Source organism: Oreochromis aureus, linkage group 12 (assembly GCF_013358895.1).
Source record: "Oreochromis aureus strain Israel breed Guangdong linkage group 12, ZZ_aureus, whole genome shotgun sequence".
NCBI lineage: Eukaryota > Metazoa > Chordata > Actinopteri > Cichliformes > Cichlidae > Oreochromis > Oreochromis aureus.
This window is the reverse complement of record NC_052953.1, coordinates 29,521,102-29,548,673: the sequence shown is the minus strand read 5'-3', so window position 1 is coordinate 29,548,673 and position 27,572 is coordinate 29,521,102. Positions and strand designations below refer to the sequence as shown.

At 38.8% G+C, this 27,572-nt stretch overlaps 1 long non-coding RNA gene across 1 annotated transcript; it reads left to right on the top strand.

Moving 5' to 3' along the window:
- LOC120443172 lies at positions 1–26,705 on the top strand. The gene is made up of 3 exons (XR_005615209.1): positions 1–67; positions 8,053–8,105; positions 26,125–26,705. It is a non-coding gene; the product is annotated as an uncharacterized LOC120443172 (long non-coding RNA).
- The last annotated feature ends 867 nt before the right edge of the window (positions 26,706–27,572 follow it).

The following is a 27,572-nucleotide window of genomic DNA, read 5'->3' as shown; positions in this document are numbered from 1 at the left end:
GGTGAAGAGGCAGCGTACGGCCTGCGCACCGGAGAGAACTTATTGTCTCATTTTTCTGTTTTTACAGGTAAGCTGGGTGGTTGATAATATGAAACAGAGGTTATAAAAGTGACAGACAGCAGTGACGATTAATGATAAATGTCGTTTGTGCCGAATGTTAAGCTAAAGAGCTAATTTCCAAGATGGTCCAGTTGTTAGCCTGTGCCGATCCAAGTGTTAGACCGTACCGAAAGTTTGTGAGTTCATTGCAGGTGTATTTTTGGGTTAAAGCCACAAGATATATGTTTTGCACAATAAGAGAAAATGTGAATTGCTTTATGTTTAGTTCATGAAAAGTGAATGCTGTAAAAATATGCTAAGGGAAAATGTTTATTTGAAAGAGATCTAGTTTAATAAATACAGTTAAGAAGACAGGTTCATAAATAGATTAAAACAGTAGTAAAAACAATATAAAACTGTAATCAGAGTTCACTGTGTTATTCGTGCGTATCGTAAAATGTATTTTTGTGATTTAACCAGTTTATAGATGTGGTGCATATGAATATAAACTGTATAAGTTACTTGTATAAAGTAATGTTGGCTGCACTAGAAGAAGTAGTGTCAGTGGTGAAGAGGCAGCGTACGGCCTGCGCGCCAAAGAGAACTGATTGTCATATTTTTCTGTTTTTACAGTGTTTCTGTAAAAATAAATATGTTGCACGGGAGATGAGTTGGCCCATCATTTCAGCAGTGTAACACAAGCAACAGCGAGGATTTAGGACATCAGTCATTCTCGATGACCTGAACACTAGCTAACCGAGTCCCTTCCGCATATGACGCTGTTGCTCCTTTGCTCGAACAATAAAACCCACACAGATCTGTAGATAGGCAGATATCATGCACAGCGCTTTCATGTTGAAGATAAATATACATGCAGATATGTGTGCTTGCATGATGTAAAGAGGTAAAGGGTAAAGAGTGAATAACAGTCTTTGTTATTATTATTATTCTTATCCACCTCGATGCATCTTATAATTTTATTTGCAAAGCTTTTCATTATAAAACTTGAAGTGTTAAAAAGGTGAAACAGAGATTGTGAAAAATGTAAAAAACAACCAAACAAGAAGAACGTTAAAATTGAAATCAGGAGTAGAAACGTCAGTCAGTGAGGATTAAAAAACTGCACACAAACATTTGCTTGGACAGACTAAAAGACAGCATCTGGAAATGTTTTATGGTTAATGGTTTTATTGAGCTGTGTTGTAAATGGATGCAGACACTTGTTTTTCTGTTTGTGCTTTAGTTTTCAAATTCTATTCATGTGAAGCTTTTACCAATTCAGCGTTGAGGGCCTGTTATGGTCGAAGCTGTCTGGTCTCTGAATGATAGGCTGTGAATGAGTCATTTGCAAACATCTCATCAGTATACTATTCTTATCGCCTTGAAAACAAAGACAAACAGACAAACTTCTAGAACCAGGAGTTTCTTCCCTTTGCAAAATCGTTTTGCAAGCACATTCCCAGTTTATCACATACTGACACCCAGTCACCGATCCCCTCTCATCACATTTTAACAAATTTCTACTAATTTTCCTTTTAGTGTTGATTTCTAACATGATGAAGCTCAAACACAGACAAAAGTTCAATTTAAAGAATCAGTGACAAGTCAAGTTAAATCAATCAATCAGCAATATTCAGTCACAAGGTAACTCAGAGTGCTTTACTAATAGATAGTGACATTTGAAATATCATTTTACACAACATGAAAATGCAATCCTAAAAATATAACAGCAACAATTAGAAATAAGTTGTTCTTCATCTTCTCAGATATATATGTATATGGTATCTGTCATGCTAATGTTTACCGCAGATGTGATTGTCACTGCAAACCCAGGTCGTCCATGATAGAAGCTTTGTGAAAACATAATAATGGTAAAACTGTGGGAGGATGCAGTCCTCTGTAGACAACTGTTTTACACTGATCTGTAATGACTAATCTTTAGACCATATGTGAACATGGGGAACCGCACTCTAGAAATGAATACAAACAAAAGCTTAAGAGGAGGCTGCAGAAATGGTTTACTGATAAGCCACTTCAAATAATAAAGATTCAAGTAAACAAAGCGGCGGTTATAGCTGGTGTTCAGGAAGTTTGTTGCAGAGGTGAGAACTAGAAAAACTAAAGACTTGCTTCACATTGTTTTTTTTTTTATTCTGGGGCCACATAGAAGACCTGTTCCTGTTGATTTGAGACTTTTGGATGTTTTGTAAAGCACAAGTAGATTTGGAACTAGGCCCAGGCCATTTGGTGCTTTGTAAATTGGTGTGTTGGAGTAAGGCGCTCAGTCTTTTTAGTGTTTGTTAAAATTCAAGAAAGTTCTGGAAAATTCTGAAAGAACTGTAGCTGTCTGACTGATATGGACAGTAGTTTTATTTTTATTGCATAAATAGACAAGACCTTGACAGTAAAAACAAAAACAACAACATTATATTGTTGACATAATTTTGGCTAGCTTTGTGTTAGCATGTGCAAAGATAGCATGCTAACACAAAGCTAACCAAGAACCCAGAGTGATGTTAAAGCTAAGTGTGGCCTTAGCTTTAGAACCTGATATTCAACAGGTAACAAAAGCAGCGATGAGCAGTCAGTGGTGTTGCCTCGGTTTCTATCTGCTCATGTTTCTAAAGTAGAATCACTGTTGTGATCGCTTTGAAGTCTCTTTGAGCTGGTTTTCATTTTTACCTTGTGTGTTTGCTTTTGTGTTCATACCTAGTTACTAAGAGAAAGATGGGTAGCCTAAGGTTTATATTGTTAGTTAATGGCTATGTGACAACACTTTTCAGGTCTTTGAGAAAAATGAGAAAGTAATTTTATGAGCAGTGTAATTAATTACCCTAATGTCCCTTAAATCTATATATCTATGTATCTATCTAGCTCATTGTTACATTTACATATCATTCTGTTGTTAAATGTTTAAAAACATCCATTTTTGTCATCTGAATATATACAGTGGTATAATGCAGATATTAAGAATAACAAGGGAAACTGAGCACCTTTGATATCAGCCTGTAGTTGTTTATTAGTGAGGCATCTATTTTAAGCCTTCTTAAGAATTTGATTTCTGCTGTTTAGAACCTCTTGGGAAAATGCCTGACCGGAGAGAGCTATTAATTATGTGGAGCACATCTGCTGCTATGAAGGTGAAAACAGCAAAGTATCCAAGCAGCAAACAGTGGATCTCATGTGTTGAACAATTCCTGTTAAAGCTGCACAGTCTAGTGGTTGAATTTGTCAGACTGGTAACAGTATCTGAAGGCTCAGGGCTTTCATGTTATTATGATTACCAATGATTTCCCTTATTTTCTTGACTTTTTGGGAAAAGAAGGATGAAAATCATTTCATGAGTTACTGGATAACGATAACAGTTTGCGGGCAGAGTGATGCAGGGGGATTTGTCAGTCTGTTGTTGACAGGCAATATTGTGTTCACATTATCACTGCTCTTATTAATAATCTCAGAGAAAAAAATATCTGTCTTGCCTGTTTTTGTTCAAGATTAAAAATACAAAGTCTCTTTTTATAAATGTCAAAGTCAACCTGTTTTTTTTTTTTTTTTTGTCTGCACACTTTTGCAATTTTACCACTGTGACATCCCTCCATGATGGTTTTTGCTTCTTATTAGAAATATTGTACCTTCACAGGACCAGTGGCATCAATAGCATTAGCAACATTAAGATTAAAGTGCTCAACATGGCCTCGTAGGATTTGTAGACAGAGGTGGTGTGTGTATTTTCATTAATAAAGTACTTTCTTAATACACCAGTTTTGATTCTTTTGCAGAGATTGCTGTTTTAAATAAGACAGTAATGGTCAGAGGGAACACCCCCAGGCTGTGCACGCTTTTGGAAATAACTACATCTAGGATATGTCCCTTGTTATGTGATGAACACAAAGGTTCTTTGTCATTGCCATTATTGTGTTTATCAGTGTATATATTTAAATAGCCACTAATAACATTGTTAAAGTCACACAGGTGATAGTAGTTCAGTGCATTCTTCAAAGAAGCTTGTTTTGTATTTTGATGGACAAGAACTGAAATCCTGTCTTAGATTTAGGACATATGTAAGGAACTACAAACTTGTGACAGCTACAGAAGCATCATCAGGCTAATATAAATATAGCAGCATTGGAAATGTAGTTAAAAAGATTTAGGACAAAGGTTAATTTAAAAAATTAATAAAATTAAAAATAGTAAAAGTACAAGCTCAGGATCTGTGAGGTACAATACCTGGAGGTGCCTGATTGTGATGTCGTATAAGACGATTCAGTTCACTAAAAACTGTAAAAGAGTATCTGAGATCGCAACACAAACAACATGAAGATTATAATTAATATACTGGTACCAATTAAAATATGTGATACCGTATGAAATGCTCAGCTAAGATCCAGCAGAATTAAAAAACAAACAGCCCAGAATCAGCTGATACGATTGCTTCAGGCCAATCAAGAGTGTTCTAATCAGGGGCACAAGGTGATGTATCGCAGTGAGAGATCCATTATTATTTATTTGATAAAAATGACAACAAGATGTCTATTTAAGGTGTCATTTTTGGGATATCACCCTTTTCTATAACAATGTTTCAAAGTTGTAAGTGCATGTTCAAATATGTCAAATGTTTCAATGGGATGAACTTATTGTGCAACTTGTTTCAAAATTAAAAGCTCTTGAATCTTCCTGTCAGCCTCCAAAATCTGAATAGATGATAGATTTTCTCTTAGGAGCTGTGCAACTGCCCCTGATACAGATGCATAATGCACCCAGCATAACATGGTTATACAGCTTGCAGCCATTGAGGAGTGTACACACATGTGAGTCATCTTTCTGAGATAAGTAACAGACAAAACAGATCGGCTGACCTGCCTCCTTGATATGCAGAGCTGTGCAAAACACTACAGCAACTGCAACATTTGGCCCACACTTCTTCAGAGTTAACAAGCTACAGAAGACTACTTAACCTGCGTGCTGCAGGCATTATTCACAGACACTCCTGCAGGAGTGTTTTTTTTAACAGCTGCTTGCAAACCCTTTCAAAGTATTGTGATTGAAGACTACACATATTATACGTGGTATGACCTTAGCTCCAACTGTCTGTTTTGAACTCAAAGATCTTCTTTTAAATCTGCTTTCATCCATTGTTCTCTTTTGTAAACAACATAATTATAAGAAACCTTTCAAAACTGCCGAAGCCAAGCGCTGCCGTGCTTGCACAGATTCTCCCAACCCTGTTATCTAACAATCACAACTTCATTATCTTGTTATCTGCAGATAACAAGCCCTTTCCTTGTGATCACATGTTAATTATCTTGCCACCCTGAGATAGCAAATAATGTATCTTGTTAAATTTAAAAAAAAAAAAAGTTTGTGTGTTGCGGTAGCGGGTGACTGCTCCAGAAAAAACCCCCATAAATGCTGCTTTTAGGGTCTCAGCCCAAGCTTTAGTTACATTACGATCCTTGTTACAACTCCAGCATTTATAGGTCTACACATAACATATTTTGTATCTCTATAAATAAAAAATGGATTGCAGATACACAAAGTTTAGGTAATGATTGACAGGTATTTACTGACTGTCTAAACAGCTGGTGTAAAGTGAATCAGCAGTGTCCTTATGTGCTGTAATATGTAGGTAATACCCGCATGTAGACATGTGGCAGACACATGGGAAGAAAACGCCAGACGAAACCCTGCAATTTGTTGCCATTTGTTAAAATTCTTGAAAAATATGACCACAATATATTTAAAACACATGAAAATAGAGAATTAGAACAAATTTTGAACACATTTTAGCCAAGCTTTAGCTGTCAGACAAATGGCCTCCCATTTGTCTCTAGAATACTTTGCTATATAGAGCAGCAGTCCCCACCCGCTGCGGTCCGTGAGTCATTTGGTACCGGGCCGTGAGAGTTGAGGCTCGGTTGTGAAATTTATGTTTTTCAGCATTTTTATCGTTATTTTTTAATCGTTTTTATCATTAACTCGGTTTCCCCCTGGGTCTTTTCCCATGTGTTATGAATAAATCTTCTTTTGGTACCGGTACTGGTTTTATTTTGTTGTATTTATCCGCGACACCTTAAAGGCCGGTCCATGAAAATATTGTCGGACATAAACCGGTCCTTGGCGGAAAAAACATTGGGGAGCGCTGATATAGAGGACTTCACTGTTGAATCAATGAGTGCAAGGTGACCATGTCCTGTGGCTACAAAACAAGCAAAACAAACCCAAACCATCATTCCTCCAACACCGTGTTTGACACCATGTTTCACAGTTGGTAAGAGGTGTTTGTGACAAATTTGGTGCTATGTCTTATGACCAAACATCTTCGCTTTGTTTTGGTTTGTTCAAAGCTCGGTGGACCATAAGTCTTGGGGGTTTTCAAGATGGAACTTTGTGTGCTATCATGCTAATTTTAGTCAAGCGGCTTTCCCCAGCTAACTCTTCTAAACCAGCCTTACTCGTTCAGTTTTTTTGTGCTGTCGTGAACTTTAATATTTAACATGCTAACTAAGCTGTAGCTGTTGGGTTTTTTGCATATTCTCTGAGCATCGCAAGGTCTGACCTTTCAATGAATTTGCATTGAATTTGTGTTAACATACACCTAGTGGAAATGCTCCAGACTGTCAAAACTGCTTTTATAGAGGTGGTTATACTTGCTTTTTCACACAACACATAGCTTTTTTGCTAACTGAAGGAGTTATTCGTTTTTCCTTTTTGCTAAGACTGGGCATAATATCATATCATATATCAGAGAAATGGCCAACATCTTAAAATATGTACTTAATGCCACACAATTCTATAATTAAGTACTAAATATTTTGACGACCCCCAAGTACCCCTGTGGATTCTTGGATGCCAGTTTGATGATTAAATTTTACTCACTAAGTTGCATTTATGTATTAGCTATATTTGCAATCATGTGCAGTTCCATAAACCTGAGTGTGCAAATAGTTACACTATATTCACACCTGTCTCTCCTCACCTACCTAGTATAGGTTTGCAGTGTCTCGTCTACAGGCTAAAAAAAGACTACATGTACTGTTCGCTTAGTTGGTGTCAGCAGACGGTAAATATCAAGCAGCACAAACAGCAGGAGCTGATGAATTAGCTTCCACACCTTTCGTCTCTGTTTGTGCTGTAACTGATAATCAGAGAGGATGTCTCTGCTCTGCTTAGTCAAAGCATCTAAAATTGTTGCATTTGTATTAATATGCGTAATGATGACAACCTTGCAAGTAATGTAGGCCATTTATTATTCTTGCACATAAAGATCTTAAAAGAAGTGAGATAATCGTGTTTTTCCCCCTTGCATTTTACGAAAATAAAAAATGATTAAACTGGAGTCATCCCTGGAGTCATTATCTCCAACACCATCTGCTCAAGTACTTTTGCAGTGTTAACAATATATTCATTTTACAGAAAGATTTACATCTGTACTTGTGGTAAATATTTTAAATAAATACTGGGCTGCGATTGAATGTTACAATTCCCGGACAGCCTTCATGATCCTGGGCTGAACTATCTGCATAATTGATTGATGAACTTGCTGAGACTCGATTAACATAACTGCAAAGCTTTGCTCTGTTTCTGTGACAAAGTCAACACAGGCCTCCACATACTTAGAAGACAGCACAGAGTTTAAGCAAGGACAGAGCCATTTCTTGTCTCCCTGCTATGCAAACAGTTCACTACAAATGACTCCTGTTGAAACACAAAGTGGGGACATGGTTGCTCTGGCTGTGAAGACAACACGCTCTCCTCCTGCCACTGCTGCCTGTCTGAAAGCCCTCCCCTTTAGACAGGCTGCTCCTCTGAGGGGGCCTGTGCACAAGCTGCTGAGAATGCAACAATGAAGCAGCAGGCCCCCCGGCAGCAGCAGCTAGCAGCCATTATCCAACTGCATTGTGTTATCGTTTCTGCAAAGAGACGTGTGTGTGTGTGTGTGCTTGGGGTAAGTTTATGCTTCTAAGTCATTACCTGTAAATAACTGTCTATGCTTGCATGTTTGATCACTTGCAGGCCGCAGCTGACCATTGAAACAGCAGACTAGATGGCAGTTTGATCCCAAACATGTAAGTGATCTTTCAAAGCTGCCTTGCTATAGCATAAGGGCTTTATTAATTATGCTTAGATAAACTGGCAGAGGAGGTTTTGTTAAGTGACATAGTGTAAAATACAAGTACGTCCTTTCATTTTTAAAGCAGCACGAGGGAAAGAACCACAATGGTCTAATGTACTGGATGGAAATGCCTGTTTAGGCAAATTAAGACAGAGCAAAGCAGCAACTTTCTCTTGTTCCTTCAGGAGGTTACAGGTGCACCCAGAGTTGTACAGGTACAAGCTCATGTTTCAACTCTCACACTGATAGTTGTCAATAACCATAATCAATTAAAAAATGATCCAGAAGATTATTTTTATAGGTAATGTGTCTTGTTCTCGACAAGAACAATAACGTATGACTGACAGTCAGTTTGCTGATGAGAAGCTATTTTGCTTTGCAGTGCAAAGTTCATAAGAGGAAGTATTTGCAGGCAATTGCTGCGCATGCTGAGTGGCACAAAAACAGACTTGCAAGGTGAATTCTCTCTAGCACACGCCCATCGAGGTCTTAACGAAACATCTGCACGCTTACAGTATGGCTACGTTAATTTACTCATTTAGACTAGCAGCTTATTGCTGGCTCATCAGTCACTAGTGTTTGGCATTTTCTCAAAGGACATTAATTAACATGATGATAAGGTGTCAGTGTAGCCATACCACCTCGGAAACGGCATCGCCCCATTTGGAAGCTTAAGGTTGTAAAATCCCATGCATGAGAGAGAACTGTGCAGCACGTAACCCAGCACATAAAACACGTTCCAATAACAAAAGAAGAAATGCTGCTTTGGAAGGAAAAGAAAAAGGCCTAATGTTTCCTTCTCTTGAGTATTTACATCCACACGCTTGGATCATATTTAAACCCAACATATGCATTTGAAGGATGCAGATTGGCACATGTGGGCTGTATTGAATATGGCGCTATTTTTATGTTCAACACGAAAATGACTGCTGTTCAAATCCATTTTTTTTTATCAAGTTCCCATTGTAACTACAGCCCAACTACTGTACACACAGTGGAATTTATAAGCTAGCATTCACGGTTTCGTTGTGCTGTATGTGTATGTGAAGCCTTTCTTTGTTCAGTGTGTCACAAAAGACAATAAAGCTCCAGGTTATCAGTGTGTCACCATGATAAATCCCTGCATATACACTATAATTCACCATTAAAATGGCCTGACAGTGATTCAGATACTGTCTCTAACTTGTCAAGAATTTAGAAAATGTTCATTATTTCATCAAAAACCACAATACAAAATGAAAAAATACCCTTTTCAGACTGTCTCTGGAGTTTTGAAGCATTTTTTTCCTTATGGCAGATTCTTGACTCTTGATACCTGTTTGGCAAGTGGTGCACAATGCCTGCAGTGACAAAGATGGAGATACAGAGTTATTCCAGGACACTGAGAATATGTAGGCCTATTATACTGTGGAGCAATAGGCCGACTGCCCCACTCATCTCTTTTCGCTGCCATTATTCTGCACTGATAAATGACTCTTGCAGCTGCCCCTGATAACAGCCTTCCCTGCCTATTCATCAGCTCTCAATTCAAGGCTTTACACTCGCAGCATAGAAAGATCTACACTAGCAGAATTAGTGACTCATGGTTTGCTATCAGGGGAAAGGCTACCGCCGCATTTACTGTTCTTAACAGGGTGTCGATAAACCACCAGCTACATGTAATCAGGTGCGGATGCACTCAGATAAACCTACTCAAATCTGTTTTTGTGAGTCTGTGGATATTTAGCATATAATAAATACTTAAAGATCAGCATTGCACACTTCAAATGCCTAAACTTCTGAATAGATATTGTAGAATAGATATGTAGACCTCCTAAAGCCTCACTAAGCATAAAACACAAAAGCCACATCGGGTTAGTTAGTTTTTTAAAACCAAATTTGACCAAACTGACAAAGACTAAAGCTAATAACTGTATTTTTTATCTAATTTTTAGATAGTTTTGTGAGGTCACAAAACTATTTCATTTATTTCCTTAACCTCAGGGAGGCTGGGACCTGTTCCAGCTGTCATGTGGTAAAAAGGTCAGGTACACCCCGGACAGACTGCCAGTATATATATCGAGGCCAACACATAAACTGATCACCTAGCTGGTCTGTTTTTTATTCAGAAGATGTTGGAGTACAAGGAGCGATCCATATAGAAATAATAACCATAGGACTACTTACTATGAGCAGAAAGGTGAACATGTCAAACTCTCCCTACCTTTGTGTAAAAGTCATTGTGGTCCCAATAAGATGAATCCAACTCCTCTGGCATTTTCTTTCTTGAGATTTACATTTGTGATAAATGGTGAAATATTTTTAATAGATTTATGACATCCCTTTGTTAAATATCTTGAAAACAATGCCAAACAATTCCCAAATTAAATTTCCATTGTAAGCCACCAAGATCCCACTTTGTTTTCAGATAGGCTGGACTAATACATTTCACTTCATTTCATTTCAGTGGTGCCAAATCACAACTGTGTGAAACTCCCTTTTCTGTCAGTGTAAAGATGTTTAACTACAGATTTAATCCGAGGAATATCGTAGTACTAGAAGAAAATAAGTACATATTCAAATACATGTCTCAGTTTGTCTACACGATAAAGACATGTTGACTTAGGAGGTAAAAAATCCTAACCCGAAGGAAAAAATCTGTCAGCAGGACTTAACTTGCAAGAAATATATGTGTAAAATTGAAAAAAAAGGAAGTGGTAGGTAATTTGCCAAACTGTCTTGTATTTATAAACAAAGGACTTTCTTTAAAAAAAAAAAAAACCCTATAAAAACAAAAATACACACAAAAAATTAAGAACTTTTCTGTCTTACTGTAGCAAAAGGTATAAAACTTAAGAAAATACAGTTAAAAATGTAACATTTAAGCCTTCCTTCACATTGTCTAAAGCCATGCAGTGGGTTGATTCTGGCCCCCGGGACTTATATTTGACATTCCTGGTTGACTTGATTCTATAATCTTCATATTATGAGATTCCATCGGGGTGCGGCAGACTTGTAGAGTAATAGCTAAGCCAGCACATGGTGCCGCAGCACTTCTCTATAACAGATTTGTTAGTATTTTTCTTCAATTTGTCACCAATTTTTACAACTCACTTTTTTCAAAAGGAAAGATGCCATCCAGGCTTTAAGTAGTGCTCCCTCTCCCTTCCACACTTCAAGAAAACTCTTTAATGTAAAGAGACCTGTTGAAAGAGCAAAAGAGCTTTCTCCAAGGCATAAAACCCAGTGCTAATAAACATAAAGTGATGTATGTCATGGGGGTATTGAAGTTAGCGGGTGTGCACGTTATTTTAGCTTGGCTTTCTTCCAGAGGCATAGCCTCGAAGCAAACTCCTCGCAGGCTGACTCACTGGTAATCCAGGATAGAAGGCATGTCGGTGACAGTCTGTATCTGCGCTGTCACATCCCATCGCTCAGACAATGTATCACTCCATTCATAGCACAGCTAGACTTTGATGTGCCTGAATACACCCAGTAACACCGTCCTCTTTTAAGCTGGTAAGTGGGTGGATGTTGCTGACTCTTAATCTCTCTATCTTCTCTGTGATCTAGCACGCAAACTTGGCAGGGAAGGGCATGGATTTATGAGGCATAATTGCTGTTAATAACCTTAGGGCTTGGACGGTTTCTCTTCGACTCTGCTTATGTAAATATTATCTTAAGGCCCTCGGTAAATTAAATAGTTCTTCACACTGGTATATCCTTGTTCAGATGTGTGAAGACCTGGGAAGAAAAGCTTTGAGGAACAACAGAAAAATAGCCTCAGTTTGGAAAGAAACAAAAAGGATACCCTTTTGTTGTAGTTGGTTGGGACAATTCTAAGGCCTTAACAGCCTAAAAGACATAAACACTTCCAGGCTAATTAACTCCAGGTAATGAATATTCACTTCATAAAGTATATTGTCTGTGGTATTTTCCTCTGCAGTGCTAACAGAAAGGAGTATCTGTGCCTTCTCACTTTGGCTTTGTGCCTACAAATTCATCTGCATGCTGCTTTTAGATCACTAACAAGATCTAAATTATGCTCTTTCCAGATTTCTAAACCAAATAGTAAAATAACGTGAATACTCTTGGTCCCCAGGGTTATGCAAATGATTTCAGTGCAAAAGGTTTTTAGTTTGTAGCCAATAGTTGGAGCCACATAGGAGTGGAGATAATAAAAAAATGCTTTACTGTTTCAATGGAATGTTTAGACGGGTCATTATTAGGTGATTTTGGGGCGTTTTCGATTGGAAAATGCAGACATGCTGTGTTGTCTGGCCAAGTGCCAGAAAAAGATCAATAGCTTCCCTGTTTCTTATTCTTACTCGAGCATCTGGGATGCATGAAGATTGAATTAATGAGCACTACATGCAACACTCTCCCCCCTGCCCACCATTGATTTGAGCTCATCAAAACCTCATTGTGAGAAAGTGTGGTTAGCCTCAAATGATCTCAACTGGCTTCACTCAATTAGGCCGAGAATAAGCCTTCCTGAGGCTGACGCCTCTTCTTGTTAAGATGACAGTGATGACAAGGGACACTGAATAAAGGATATTGATGAAAAACATGTTGATTAATATGTCAGCGGTGGGCTGGTAAATGATGAATATTTCAGTAATGTACAGTGTACTCTGGGGTTTGATTCTATTGTGAGAAAATACCCTGAATCAACAGAAATTTCTATCGTCATCAAGCCAGAAGGTGCCATATAAGAGCCCAGGTTTAATTATATTCAAGGCCAGTTTTTTATGCTTTGTTCAGGAAGTGCAAGCATCACATCATGCAACAACCTAAAGATACTGAAGAGCAACTAAGAAAGAAAGTCACTGACATCTGTCAGTCTGAAAACGCTTACAAAGCCATTTCTAAAGCTTTGGGATGCCAGCAAACAGTGAAAGCTGTTATTTACAAATGGAACAGTGGTGAACCTTCACAAGAGTGGCTGGCCTACTAAATTACTCCAAAAGCACATCGATGACTCATCCAGGGGGTCACAAAAAAACCCCGAACAACATCTGAAGAACTGCAGCCGTCACTTGCCTCAGTTAAGGTCTGTGTTCATGATTTAACAATAAGAAAGAGACTGGGCAAAAAGCTCCAAGAAGAAAACCACTGCTGACCAAAACAAACACAAAGACTTATCACACGTTTACCAAAAGACTCAAGACTTTTGGGAAAACATTCGGTAGAGTGACAAGACAGAAGTTAAAATTTTTAGAAGGTTTGCATCCCAACTACCTCAGCCATAAAAAATCATCATACATGGTGGTCTGAGTGAGATGGCCTGAGGGTGCTTTGCTGCTTGAAGACCTGAGCGACTTGTCATAATTGATGGAACCACGAATTCTGCTTTTAACCCACCGTAAATGTTCCACCATCAATTCATGTCATTCACAAGGTTTGGGGTGGTCTAGTAGTCAAAGTCTGGGCTTAAAACCTATTGAAATGCTTTAGCATGACCTTAAACAGGCTGCTCATGCTGGGAGACCCTCCAATGTGGATGAATTAAAATAATTCTGCAAACAAGAGTTGGCCAAGGTCCTCCACAGCTATGTACAAGAGTCTTTGTTAGCTATCGCAAACGTGTGTTACTGTTTTTTGCTGCCAAGGAACAACTAGTTATTAAGTTTTAAGCATTTTAACTTTTTCATACTGGGACAGGTAGGTTTGGATGGCTTTTTCCCCCCTTATGAAATGAAATAATTATTTAAAACTTGTGCTGTTAGCTAACTAACTAGCGATAGCACTAGCATAGTTGTGGATATTCTCCTCATTCTGGCTGAAAATTGTTGTCTCTCCAAGATTGCTACATAGCCTGAGTATCTATGTAGTAGTGCACTTCATTCATACCTTGTGCCTTCCTGGTCTTATTTTTGTGGTATTTAGCTGCGTATATGGCTTTTTTTGTTTTTGTTGCAGTCCATCAGCTCTGCCTTGCTACAATGCTGGTCAACCCGACTGTTCATATTAGTCTGAAATGTCTGTGCTCTGGATGGGCTGTCTGCCCTTGACTAATTCAGTTGAGAGTGATGAGTGATATTCAGAGTATGATGGGTCAGAATGGGTACTTTCCATCTCTATCTTGTCCCTAAAGCATCTGAATTACATTCAGATTTTGTGTGCGGTCAAATTGATTCCAAATTGCTGCTTTTAAAGTTCTTCCAAAGACTGTCTGACCTCTGGTTTGCATCAAAAGAAATGTCAGCCATTAGAGATATAGAGATCACTTCACAAGGGAACCAGCACATGTATAAAAACACAAAGCAATTCAGAGTGCTTGGGAAAAGCACTCTCTCACCTTCTCCAGCAAGGATAGAGTCGCATTTGTCTCCAAACAAAACAATAAAACCAGCCAGCCAGTAGTTGTTAATTTCCTTTTTGCTTCAATTGACTCAATAAGCTTTTCCCCCCCCTTGGAGACAGCTGCAGCTACTCTACAGGTGAAAGCAGGAAAAAAAGAGGGAAGGAAATAGAGAGAGGAAAAAAAGGAGATAGAGTGCCAGCGGCAGAAAAGCAATTGAGGACTTGACTTCCACAAAACCCTGGAAGAAGTTAATCTAGACTGCCGTGGGAGTTTTTCATTAGCTTGGCAATCTGTTCCTGCGGAGACGATGTAAGCTAACTTATATGTTCTAACCGTGAGCTTCGAGTCATACAAAGAATACAGAAACATTTCATGGGATTAACTGCTGGCCTAAACACCGTCATGACTTTTACAAATACATTGCACCATTCTAGAGAATGATTTTGATTTTTCTTATTTCTTCTCATTTAATTAAACTTTTAGTTTTGCCTCCCCATCGCGCGGATCTTCTTTTACCACTAACACATTACACATCAAGTAAACATAAAACGTTTTTGACACTTGTCATAACCTCAGATTTCATCATACACGACAAGTCTCACCTTTAGCTAGCACCAATGCAACCCCGAGATTAGGAATAACCCTGTTGCTGGGCCCCTTGGCACAGCACAACAGTGACTAGTAAATAGCTAAAACGCAAGCTCGTGTGTTGCTAAATGCCACATTTATAGCATCCTGTCATATGACTTAATCATACATTCATGTGCTAAACTGAATTTGTCATTAAGGGTCATGGTGTGTCAATCTTCCATTTAAAATGTCCTTTAAACCTCACTGAAAATACATTTTTGGAAGGCGGTGTGAACTCTCATGATAGCAGAGCCGGTAGAGGCTCAGCGCAGAATTATAATCAGCTCTTTCTAACAGAAAAGTCACCCGGCACCATCGCATTCTCCTGATCCTTGGCAACTTTTAATTAGTGTTTGTCCTTCAAGCCTGTGCTCCTCACAGCTATTAAGGCCCTTAAGCCCTTTGCAAATTAATTATAAAAGACTAGGCAATCATAGTAAGTCAATTTGGCCCTGGGCTCTGGGCCTGGTCTTTGACCCAACTCCACTGGGTCCAGTATATAATAATGATAAATATAATAATAATACCATAGCAGATGTTACTCATACATCTAATTATTTAGTGATTTCATGATAAATAATGGTGGGAATATTATGGGATTGTTCTGGTCAATAAATCCTATTAAATAAACTATAACCAGCTAATTCATCCGATTAAGTATAGCATGTGTAGCCTCATTTAACAGGTTCTTTTTATTACCATGAAACACGGCTGTTTGTTTTGCATCAAATGCACATACTTGTCTTTTACTGGTATAAATATATGCACAACAAATGTGTATTTATCCACAACTGTGTGGCTAATCGGGACTGCCACTGACTTATTTTTAGGATTAAGTACTTGTGGTCCATGAATGTGTTTAATAGCAACGTCGGTGTAAAACAGTGTGCTGGTGACACTTGAAGAGAACTCATGTTGCAGCATAAATAAGTAGGAATATTCTGCTGGGGCCCAAAATACAGACAGTTCATCCAACAGTTGTAAATCCAAGTGCATTGATCAACGCATGGTCTGCTGTAATAAATCATAAATCATCCTGCATAAAAACTAAAAAAAAGGCTTGTCAGAGTTATGCTGTAATGTTTTAATTATTTGTGAGTGACTTGACATTTTTTCAGCTTAATGAATGCATTTCTGAAGCAGCGAGGAATCTTGCTGGGAGAAAAAGCGTTTTAAGAGCAGTAACAATTTCACAAGCTGATGTGGCAGCTGCAGAATCATTTCAAGCTCTACTTTATGATGTCAAGAGACAAGTGTGATACATGACTAAAAATACTGGAAGCAGAAATCAAAACGGACCAGACCAATTACTGCGATCGAGCTGATCTTGAGCAGCAGCTGGCAGCATGACAGATGCACAGACACACAGCTACACTGCACATCGCCTCGGGGAAGTATCATCTCTGCTGCGTCTCCTCTAAAGCTAAAGTCCATTCATAAATACAGAGATCATCTCTTATGAGGTTTGTTTTTTTCCAAGATTGAAAAACTGTCAGAATTTCCAAGACTTTGAGAGTAGAAAGAAAAAGAAGATTGACCAGTATTTCGATGAATCCATTCATATTCTTTTTTAGAAATAGCGTGGTAAAGTAACAGGTAGCAAAGCAAAGGTTTGGAGAAATGTTGTTAGACAGTCTCTAGAATCCTCATTTTGGGATTTACCATCATTGAGTACTGCCCCAAAGGAGCAGGAACACACACACACACACACACACACACACACACACACACACACACACACACACACACACACACACACACACACACAAGGTAAGTGTTAAAGTAGGCCAATTAGACTGTGGGGATTGGCTGGTCGGAGCTCAGTTGTAGAAAGGAGGCCAGAACATGAAATGATGAGCAGCCATTCTCCGTCTACTTGGCTGGCAAACCCTGCCTGGCATATCTGTAACATCAGAAAGAACCACAGACCTGGAAGTTTCACTGCCCCACAGAGTCCTGTTCTAGATATGTCATTTAATAATGTGCAGTGCCTGAAAGGTCCCCTGTAGCAGAATGGTTGGTATCCCTTTTCTCTGTAACACAAACTGGCTAATCAATCAATACTAATGTTTTTACCACAGTATTTCGTTGGGAGCTGTTAAATCTCACTTCTGTGGAAATGTACTCATTTTCAGTCCCTGCTTAGTGATGTAAGACAGAGAGGTAAGTGATACTCGGATTATTAGGAGATTCAGCATGAGAAGGAAAAGAATCCTTTCTTCTCAGCGGTGTACTGATGTATTTTACAGCTTACATTTGATATTCACTTCATGTTTGCACTTGAACTTTCCTTTAAAGTTCTTATTCTGGCTGTTGACTACTGGCCAGAATAACTCTTCACTCACAGTGATGAACAAAGGTAAAACATCACATAAGCACACTGTGGAAGGAAGTACACAAAGGTATGATCTACCTAAAGTCTGATCGTAAATTAGTGACCACAGTTTTGCATGAGAAGCCTTTCAAAGCACTGATTTCTCTACATTTAAAGTTACAAAAGTGGTCTTTTATCAGTCTTGCCAGTACCAAAAATGCAGAGAATGATATATTTATTTCCTCTAATCCTAATGCTTCAACTGTTAGCGTACCCAGCTTAGCTTACCACCTATAGATGGGAATCAAAGTTAGCTGGAATGACCTGGAAAAGATGAGTAATCAAATTTGATAGTCAATTTAACAGAAGAGGAACACATAAGTGAAGTAACTTTTTTCAAGTTTGGCAGGTTTGAATTCAACATTCCAACAGTTCCTGGAATATGACACAAACATCTCTGTGTGGTTTGACACACAGTGTGTCTGCTAGTTAAAGGTAGCTGTATTTTTATCAGGGAAAACATGTTAAAGTATGATCATTGATTTTATGATTTATGATTTTACTCTCAGAGATGGAGAAGATGTGAAAAAGTTAGCTGGTGACAATATATAATAATTTAAACCTTATATGTTATTTTCTTTGTATTTTATATTCCTTGACATTTAAAGTGTATACTGAGTAAAGATGGCGCTGAAATAACTGTTTGAATATTACTTGTGTACAAAATCAGCAAATTGTTACGTGATTTTTATCATACATGTCTGCATATTCTATACATGCAGTTTCTATATCCCGTTAACCACTGAAATCGGTCCCTTTAGATAAGTGCTCACATGCATTTCAGCTGAGTAACAGGACTTGCCTCTAGAAGGAGTCATCAGTTTGTATTTAGGTTTGATTTATCATTTTATTTAGTAACAACACTTACCAAATCCTTTTCTTATACTGGACGGAGGTTGGAAAGCAGTCATAGCGGCACGGAGTGCAGACTCCACGAAGAGCAGAAACCAAAGTCAGACACCAAAATTTAAGGTTCCCCCACCTGCTGCTTTAACTTCTGCGTATAGAAGTAACAGTAACTACATGTGTAAACTGCATGTAAAGTGGGCTCTGCTGAGGTGACCTGTAAATACTGTTGAACTTGACACTTTGGAAAAAAATGAAGCTTTGTGATGTTTGTTTGAAGTTATTAAAGCATTTCTTTTAATTGTAAGTGATAATCTTGTTTCATCCTGCTTAAATCAAACCAAAGCACAAGTGAAAGTGAAACAATGGGTGCAAATATTTCGTAGGAGAACTTGTTTTGAACTTTTATATCGCTGTGGAGGGAATTTTTATAAACCTTAGAAATGGCTTTTAAACCCTTTCCTGATGCTGACTGATAGATGTCAACAACTGAGTTTCTCTCCTGTTCTTCTTCAGATCGTAGCACAAGTTGTTTTTTGAGATCTTTCAGCCTACTTCACTTTGTGACAGGTCTTTCTTGATTCAGCAGGTGTGGCAGTAATCAGTCCTGGATGTGCCTATAGCGAAACTTAACTTGGCTTTCCAAAACATGTGCCAAATTTCAGTAATCCATGATTTAACAAGGGTGGGCAAGTAGTTTTTGTCTCGGCGGAGTACACCAGTGTGTTTAGTAACGGACCCAAAAGCAGACACTGGAGGGTGGAACGGTGGTTTTAAACCAAAAACAAACCTTTATTAGGGCTGATGATGAAACGTGCAAAACAACACGAACAGTGACGAGAACTAAACTAACACCTAAACTGGGAAAAACTAAAACTGATTATGAAAACGGTGAAAACTATGAAACAACAATGATGACTATGAAGACTATGAATACAATGACGAGACGTGGAAGGAAAACAGACGACCTGACAATGAACAAAGGAAAACAGAGGACTTAAATACACACGGGAGGTGATCTGGGGAAATGGAAACACACGGGGAAACAGCTGAATAGAAAGAACAAAACGACATCACGGGGAAGTGAAACTAAACACAATGACAAATACACACACTGAGAAATAACAGTAATCAAGGAATAAAACTAAAACTTACAAAACACTGGGTCGCAGACCCAGTACCAGTTTTTCACACAGGGCCATGCACGTCTTTTTAAGCTTTTCCCTTAATAAATCAAATCGTAATTTAAATACTGCATTTTGTATTTACTTACTTTATGTGATTATCTGAAACTTTTAAGTGTGACAAATATGGAAAAGACTAATAAAAACAAGAAGGTCATTTTTTTTTATTGCCACTGTGGGTAAAAAAGCAAGACTGCTGATGCTTTTCTTCTAAAATGCTCCTTTCACTCTGTTTTTTGAGATTCTTGTTTTAAAACAATGAAAGCATCATTTAGATTTACTGATTTTACCAACACATTGTTTGCCACTGCTTATTTCAGAGTAGTTGTTAAATTACCCACAAGTAAGCCAGTGAAGCCATGCTCATCCTGCTTTTTAAGACATGCTCGTGAGAACTTCAAGAGAAGGTTAGTGCTCTCGTTGTCTCCGCTATTCCAATTGTTTCTACCTGCTAATTAAATTGACAAGAGCTTGTTCATCTTCTAAAGCCTCTTAAACATGGTTCATTACTGAGTCCTGCTTGTACTCACCAGGAGGATTTTTTTTCCCAAAACAATTTCAATTGTAAACAAAATTAAATTGTATCAGTTGTGCCAGAGCATGAAATTACAACCTGCCAAATATGGGGAAAAATTTGGCTGACACAAGGGAGCTGTCAGCGATAGCTATGAACGTTAATGAGAAATAGCAACTAGCTTGTGTTTTACAAAAACAAGCAGCATTTTGTGTCAGGATGGATTTATGCAGTCTAAAGCACACTGGCTGGGAGCAGCAGGAAAATAGGGCTGTTTGGAAAAGTACATTGTTATATTCAGTTCTTGGTGTCATTCAGTTATATTCTCAGAAGCAGATCGGTCAAGTCAAGCAATTCTTAACCATTTTTAGCTGGGGAGACGAAAAGAACAAAGAAGATTTTGTACTGCAAGAGGCCTGAAGAGGGTTTTTTATATTTCTGTTCCTTCTTTGTTTTTAAAACAAGTGCAAGCCTGGTGAAGCCTATGGGATGTTCATCTGTGCCTCTCTTGTAACATTTTTCCTTTAGTAATGGAAAATGAAGACAACATGAGAAAGCATGCGTGCATGCAAATGTAAGGGTGTCATAGAAAGGACAAAGCTATATTAGCCTCTGTCAATCATATACCATTTAAATTACATTTATAGTCATACATTGTGTAATGTGAATGTTCATGAAACACGTGAAACACGACTGGATCCTGTATTTACTCACAAAGAAAACAGCCCAATGTATATGTGTCTGTTTCAGCCCCATGTGAAGGGACGCTTGTTTGATTGCAAAGCCCAGATATGTGTATAGAACAGGGCCTGGAGGTCAGTGCGGTAAACAATACTCCCTGTGATAAATCCTCCTGTCTGTTCTCTGTGTGTGCCTCGCTCTTTTGATTTATTCCTTCAGAGAGCATGAGGAGAAGGCAAAGAGAACACACAGATAAATAATTCAGAGGGACATTAACATCAAACAGTGCCGCAGGGAAACAAAAACACGGCCATTTGGGTCGATGTGCCGTTTTGTATTAAAACAGACGTAGCGCGATTGTGTCTGTGCACCGCTTGGTACGGCCTGGCTGAGAGTGCAAGGCAGGTGGACATTAAGGCATGTGTGCACACACAGCCAGCTCTCGCAGACAGATCGGATCACCTGCCCTGTTTCACTGCTGGAGATTAAGATGAGCCTCCAGATCAGAGAAGAGACTGGGTTTAATTGATGCCGATGTTTTTGCGTTATTTCTGTTGCAACCGCTAATTCCCAGAGGACAAACAGACACTTTCAGATCAGCAACTGTTGTGCTAATGATAAATAAGGAAAATTAGCCCCCAGATGACTGTGTTGATGTTGTACATGTCCACAGGGATGCATTTCACTGGTGAACAGCTCTGTGTGGCGACGGCGTCTCATCAATTTCTGTTATAACATTTCCATCCGCGGCAGCATAACTGTCCTGTCTCATTGCCGGAGGGCACGAAGCCTCTCCGCTTGATGCCATCTTTCCCAGAGAGTCTGTGTCAGCCCCTGGACCATATGGAAATGATGAGTTATTGTGAAAAACAATGAAGTAAAGTTTAATTGAGCCAAAATTAAGATTTTGGGGGGAGAAAATTGGTCTGTAATGAAAAGCCGAAGCAAAAGATGACAGGTGGCTCATTCACCGTCGACTATTCCTGTTCAGTTATTCAGAAACACTTCAGTTCCCAACAAAGACATTTACCAGATTTCACCGGAGATTGAAAGAAACAATCATTGAAGGCAGCTGTGAGGTGGGAAGTGTGTCTTTCACGCACCCACATCCAGCGCCTCGCTAAGTCTGCATTCACAAGAATTTAAACAAAACTTGCAGACGTCAGTGTTTATTAATAATTTGTAAGTATGCACTAAGGGTTTTTACAGTGCGTCCTATAAATATACTGTATGTTACAAACGGGCCACTGAGATAATAGCTGCTGACACATGGACACTAACAGGATTGGAAGCAACCAGGCTGGGAATCCACAGATTAGTAGATTTAGCTGTGGAACAAGAAAAATAGTTACAGACACACACACACACACACACACCTATGTGCACACACACACACACACTGAACTTGCATTGTAGGAAATGTTTGGTCCTGATATGGCTCGAGCAGAAGCAGCTGGTCTGGGTTTATAGCTGTGAACACACAGACTGAGTTTTCTGGGTGACCTTGGAAAGTGTCTGGGGATGTTCACTTGTTTATCCATTCCTTAGTGAGGCCGCTCTTTTCTGGCTTGCATGAGCACCTGCTAATCACACTGTCTGCATGCCTCATATTATATGTATTTATGTGTGAACACTGTCAACAGCGGTCGTCCATCCAATGTCATTCCTCCCAGTGTCTGTAGCACACTTTAAAAAACATAAGACTAACTAAAGAAAGTAAAAAATGTTAATTTGCAACATGCATGCAGTTTTACTCTGTCCCTGATGACCCTTTACCTCTTGAAAGCCTACTAGGAGTACCCCTCGAACTTTTTACTGAACTAAGTGATTTCTGTCGTATTTCCGGCCTGCTTATAGAACAAAATCACTGGGTGTGTATCAGAGGTTATTGAGGGCGGTCTCTGCCTGTGCAGTGACCTTTGGAAAACTATCCAGAAACTATCAGAAGTATTTGAAGGACTGTCAGAGGTATTTAGTCTTGGGGTATCCACATTAAATGGGAATGGCTGTTTTTCTCATGCCCTGCTGTTTACAAGCATTACAAGCATATTTACAGTGAATATTAATGGAATTTTTTAAGGATTCCTAATTCATTTCCTCAGTGTTCAGATCAATTATCTCAGGATTCTTACTGTACTACTGTCATTTACATTACTGTCAATATTTGTCACTATGTGGCTAAATGACAAAACATCCCTCAAACAGTCATAGAGCTAAATTTGAGTGACATAGATTTGTACTTTTGTGTTCCTGGAGTGAAAACTGACCTCACTGATGCAGACATAAAAAGCATAGGGGGGATGTTTCCAGAGCTAATATGGAATGGAAACTTCGGAAGACTGATTTGTAAAGTTTTGGGTACACAAACATGCACATATACAGTGCTCTGTTTATAGTTATCATTGTCCATTGTAAATATGTAATAAAAAATTGTGTATGTTTCTCTTCTGTGTCCTGTGTACTGTTTGTTTGTATATGCGTCTTTCTGGCTGCTGTTACAGCCAAATTTCCCCTTGTGGGACAATTAAAGGATTATTCTGTTCTATTCTTCTTCTATACAATCATCCAGCAACCATAATACTGTGCCATGTACATGCTGTGTGAACTGTGTGTCACATACACAATTCGTCTACCAAAACAGTATGATGAATAAGGGTGCGAGACACATGTATATACTCAGAGCCAGAAGAAAACCACAGCGGCATATAGTGACCGGATAAGATTAGAAGCAAAACTACATGCACTTATTTAAATAAGTACATGTATTTAAATAAGTGCACTACATGCACTTATTTAAATAAGTGCATGTAGTGTGCATGTACAATAAGTGCAAATAAGTGCATGTAAGTGCATGTATTTAAATGGAACTATTTAAATAGTTGCATTTAAATAAGTGCATCACACTTATTTAAATGCAACTATTACAGTCTATATAGTCGAGTGTAAACATGATACTTTTAATTACCATCATGGAAAAGTAAAAAGCAGAAAAGTCACAGAAGAGGAACAATAGCATAGATGCACAATGCTACAATTAGTGTTCCTATAATTTCTCCATCTGAAAGGTAACCAGCTTCAGGCTGTACCCTCTAATTCACTGCACAAACACGAGTGTCATTGCCCTCCTCTTATTTTTGGAAGAATGTAATTCAGTTTCCTTTTCACAGTTTTTCACAATGTTAGAACCATGAGTTTGGCAGTTTGCGACTTGTTAAAAGTCTGTTTATTTATTTAGTTTGAGTATTTTACACTGTGAAGGAAGAAATTTCATTTCAGTTTATAACCCTTCCTCATGTTTGCAAATAGTGGCCACAGACCACCGGACTCTCCTTATCCCTGCCGACTGATTTTTCCATAGTTTTGCTTCTTTGCTAATACCCTTTTTACTAGTGGTAGCATGAAATGCCTGCAGCCTATTCGGGTTGCACGGGTACTTCAGCTCTTTCAGGATGAGACGTTCATGTGTGCAGTCGCAAGGTTTGCTCTGTCTCCTCGTGCAGCTAAGAGAGCGTGGAGGAGATACCACGAAATGGACATGAGGAGAGCAGGACAGGACCGAAGAAGCACATCAACCCAGTAGCAGGAACTGTATCTACTCCTTTATGTGAGGAGTAACGGCAGGAGCAGTGCCAGAGCCCAACAAAAGGACCTCCGGCAGCGCGTGTTTCTGACCAAATCATCAGAAACAGAATCCATTTCCTTTAGCGGGGACCTGTGTTTACAGCCCAGCCCTGGCATTCACCCAAGGACTTCAGAACTGGCCAAGTCTTGCACTGACACCCTATTCTCTTTACAGATCAGAGCTGGACCTCGAAAGGTTGATCATTTTGATTTTCACTGACTGTTTTTATATCATTTTATATTCAACAAATTACACAGTGTGTTTCAGTGAATATTTTCACCTTGAATATCTCATTCATTAAGATCTGGTCTAAGTTAAGCGTTCATTTTTCTGAGCAGTATATTTAAAAAGATGGAGTCCTTCACAAATTGCGTCCCAGATCATAAGGTATGCATCTGGCAAAGCACAGTTAATAAAAGTTTGAGTTTAACTGACATCAGCAGTCTTCTGTAAAGAGAGCCTTATTTGGATGTCAAGCCAAGCCATGAGTCAGATAGAAGAGAATGTGCTTATATACCCAAATGTTTGCTTTTAAAGGTCTTTTCTGCTGCTGCCTGGATAGACTTAATCGTTAAATTTCATCCTTTATTAGGTGTTTGAGGCAATTAGGTTAAAATGTACGCGGCAGTCTAATTTCAAAAGAAGAAGAAATTAATTTTCAAAAGCACAGACCCCCTTGGGTGAATACACACACTGGCTGATGCTATTACAATGTGTGTCAGCCTCTTTTTTCCTGCCCTGCAGAGGTTCCCCCTCCACTCTCCACAGTCATGCCACTGACCTCTGTGACATTGCAAACATCCTCCTATTTCCTCTTTCTCCACCATTTATAGTGGTCTTTCTGTAGGCTGCAATAAATGATTTGCCTGTGCCTCACCATGTCATGCTTTTTACTATTTTTTTTCTTTTTTCATTATCTCTCGTATAAAACCAGTGGGTGGAATTTTAAAGCCAAATTCACCCATTTACTACTAAAATTTGTAGTAAAGTCTTTACCTGCAATTCTCTCCATTAACTGGGCAGTTTGAACTGACGGTGGTGTGAGGCGTTTCAGTTGTTCCGAGTAAGTCACTGACTCTGGGAGCTTGTAAAATTTTTGTTGACGTATAACAGTCATATGAGTTTTATTTAAATGTCAGTCGTTCAGCTGACAATTGGAAAGTGTCCCCACATCCCAGTAAAATCAGCACGTCCACTGAATGGTTTTCCATTGTAGCGTCCTCTCTAGTAGCTCCCAGCTCTATGTGACACAATCACGTGCTGTGTCAGCAGAGTCTTGAAATGGTCAAGTTAATGCAAATTTGTAAAAAGAAGGAAACTCAATTTTAGAGTTTTACTGTCACCGTGTTGCTGTGCCTGCATGTGAATGTTTTCTGCATACAGTGCAGTTTCTTGAGGCCTAATTTAATACTCTTCTATTTACTCTATTTCACTTTGAAGTATCCCATTAGCAAATGCCTTTAGACGTTACATCATTGTAATGTGAAGGAGAACTGAAATCACTTCTGGTCTTTACTCTATAATTTCTCAGTATATATTGTGACAATAAGGATTAACAGACTCTTCCTCTCTGATTTAGGATTACTTGTGTTTTCTATTGTGATGGGCTGTGAGAACAAGGCTGGAATGCTGATGGTATTATGGGTGACAGATTTACAAGGATAATCTCCTCCAAGGGTTTAACAGCAATTTGTAGAATGTCTTATCACTTTATCCCTCTGCATTAAAGTCTATAGAAAGAATTACAGTGTACCAACATGGTTAATGATGATGATCACTTATGATAAACCTTAAAGTGCTTACCAAAAAGCCTGATAGTCTTTTTTTTCTTACAGGAGGTCTTTCTCTGTTGGCGGTCTGGTGAATTTCCACTAAAAGCAATGCAAAGCAAGACCAAACAAAGTATTTAGGTGTGGTTTAAGTTAGTTTGAGATCTGATGAGCAGCGGAGAACTTTGACGGAATAGATAATCACTGTGTGAGGCCCAGCTATAATCATGACTAATCAAATCTTTTCTATTTAAAAAGAAAGAGGATACTCTATTAGTCACTGCTTTTGTCTGGCTGTAGAGGACAGTTTGTGAATGCAGGAAAATGTTCAGTAGTATTTGACTTGGAGCCAAATAGAATTTGGCAGCAAATTAATGAAACAATGAGAAGCAACCAATTCAACAGGATATGACAAACTCTGCAGCTTCAATACTGGGCTGCAAAACACTGCAATGTTATAATATTATAAGGAACACTTTTTTGGCGGAGTCAGAAATTAATAATGTAGTGGCCAGCTGCGTTAATTTCAACAAAGCATTAGTTGAAATTAAATTGAATGCATAAACAATATTTTTGCTCATAGTACGACACTTTCTTTGCATTTTCCACGACTGTAAATGTATCATAAAATCATTTTGTTAATTGAGCATTTGTTTTCGTGTTTATTATTATTTACTGTACTGCATTTTCCTCTCCCTGTGACCTTCTTGCACAAACATTACAGCACAGTTTATGACTGCCCACTCATAAAACTCAAAGCGAGTGTTGTAAATGGTAACGATGGCAGAAAATGTCCAATCATATATAGTTTAGCCTCGCTCTGCTCTGTGGGCCTCTACTTTCCTCCGGTTAAGTGTGAGTGTATCTCTATATCCGTTTGGGCCTCTTGTATTACATCGAGCCCCGGAGATGCTTTTCTGGTGAGACGCAGCGTCCTAAAAAGCCCTGCTGTTACCATGACAACCTGGAAGAGGGGAAAAAAAACCTGGTTCAAAATACTGCCCTTGTTTTTTTAACCTGCCCAGCGAACCTCATCATTGGCGCAATGAAAAAACCTTCAACAAGCCAGCACTGCTATTTTTGCTGTTAACTGCTGAATGTGATACTAGAATGTACTGGCGAATCCCCTCCGGACAATATGAGCTGCAGCTTTTGGGATGATTCTTCCTCCTTGAGAGTGCTTTGCTGTTCAAAAACTAGTGAAGATTTCAGCTTAACGGGATAATACCTCCAGCAGCGCTCACCACAGTAATGCCTGGATATAATCATGTACTGTATCTGTTATATGTCTTCAAACTTCTTCTTCTGTCATGGTCCGGCTGAGTCTTCTGTATTTTTCCATGGTGTCCCTGTTTCCTCCTCTCCATAGAGCATTCATCAGTACTCAGCTGGTGGAGATCCTGGCTAATCTATGGGCAGTATTTAAGACCAGTGTCCACTTTGCTTCTTTTCCAGTTTGTCTGCTAACTCATGCTACTAACAGGCTCTCCTTGTGCTTTATTCTATGTTTAACT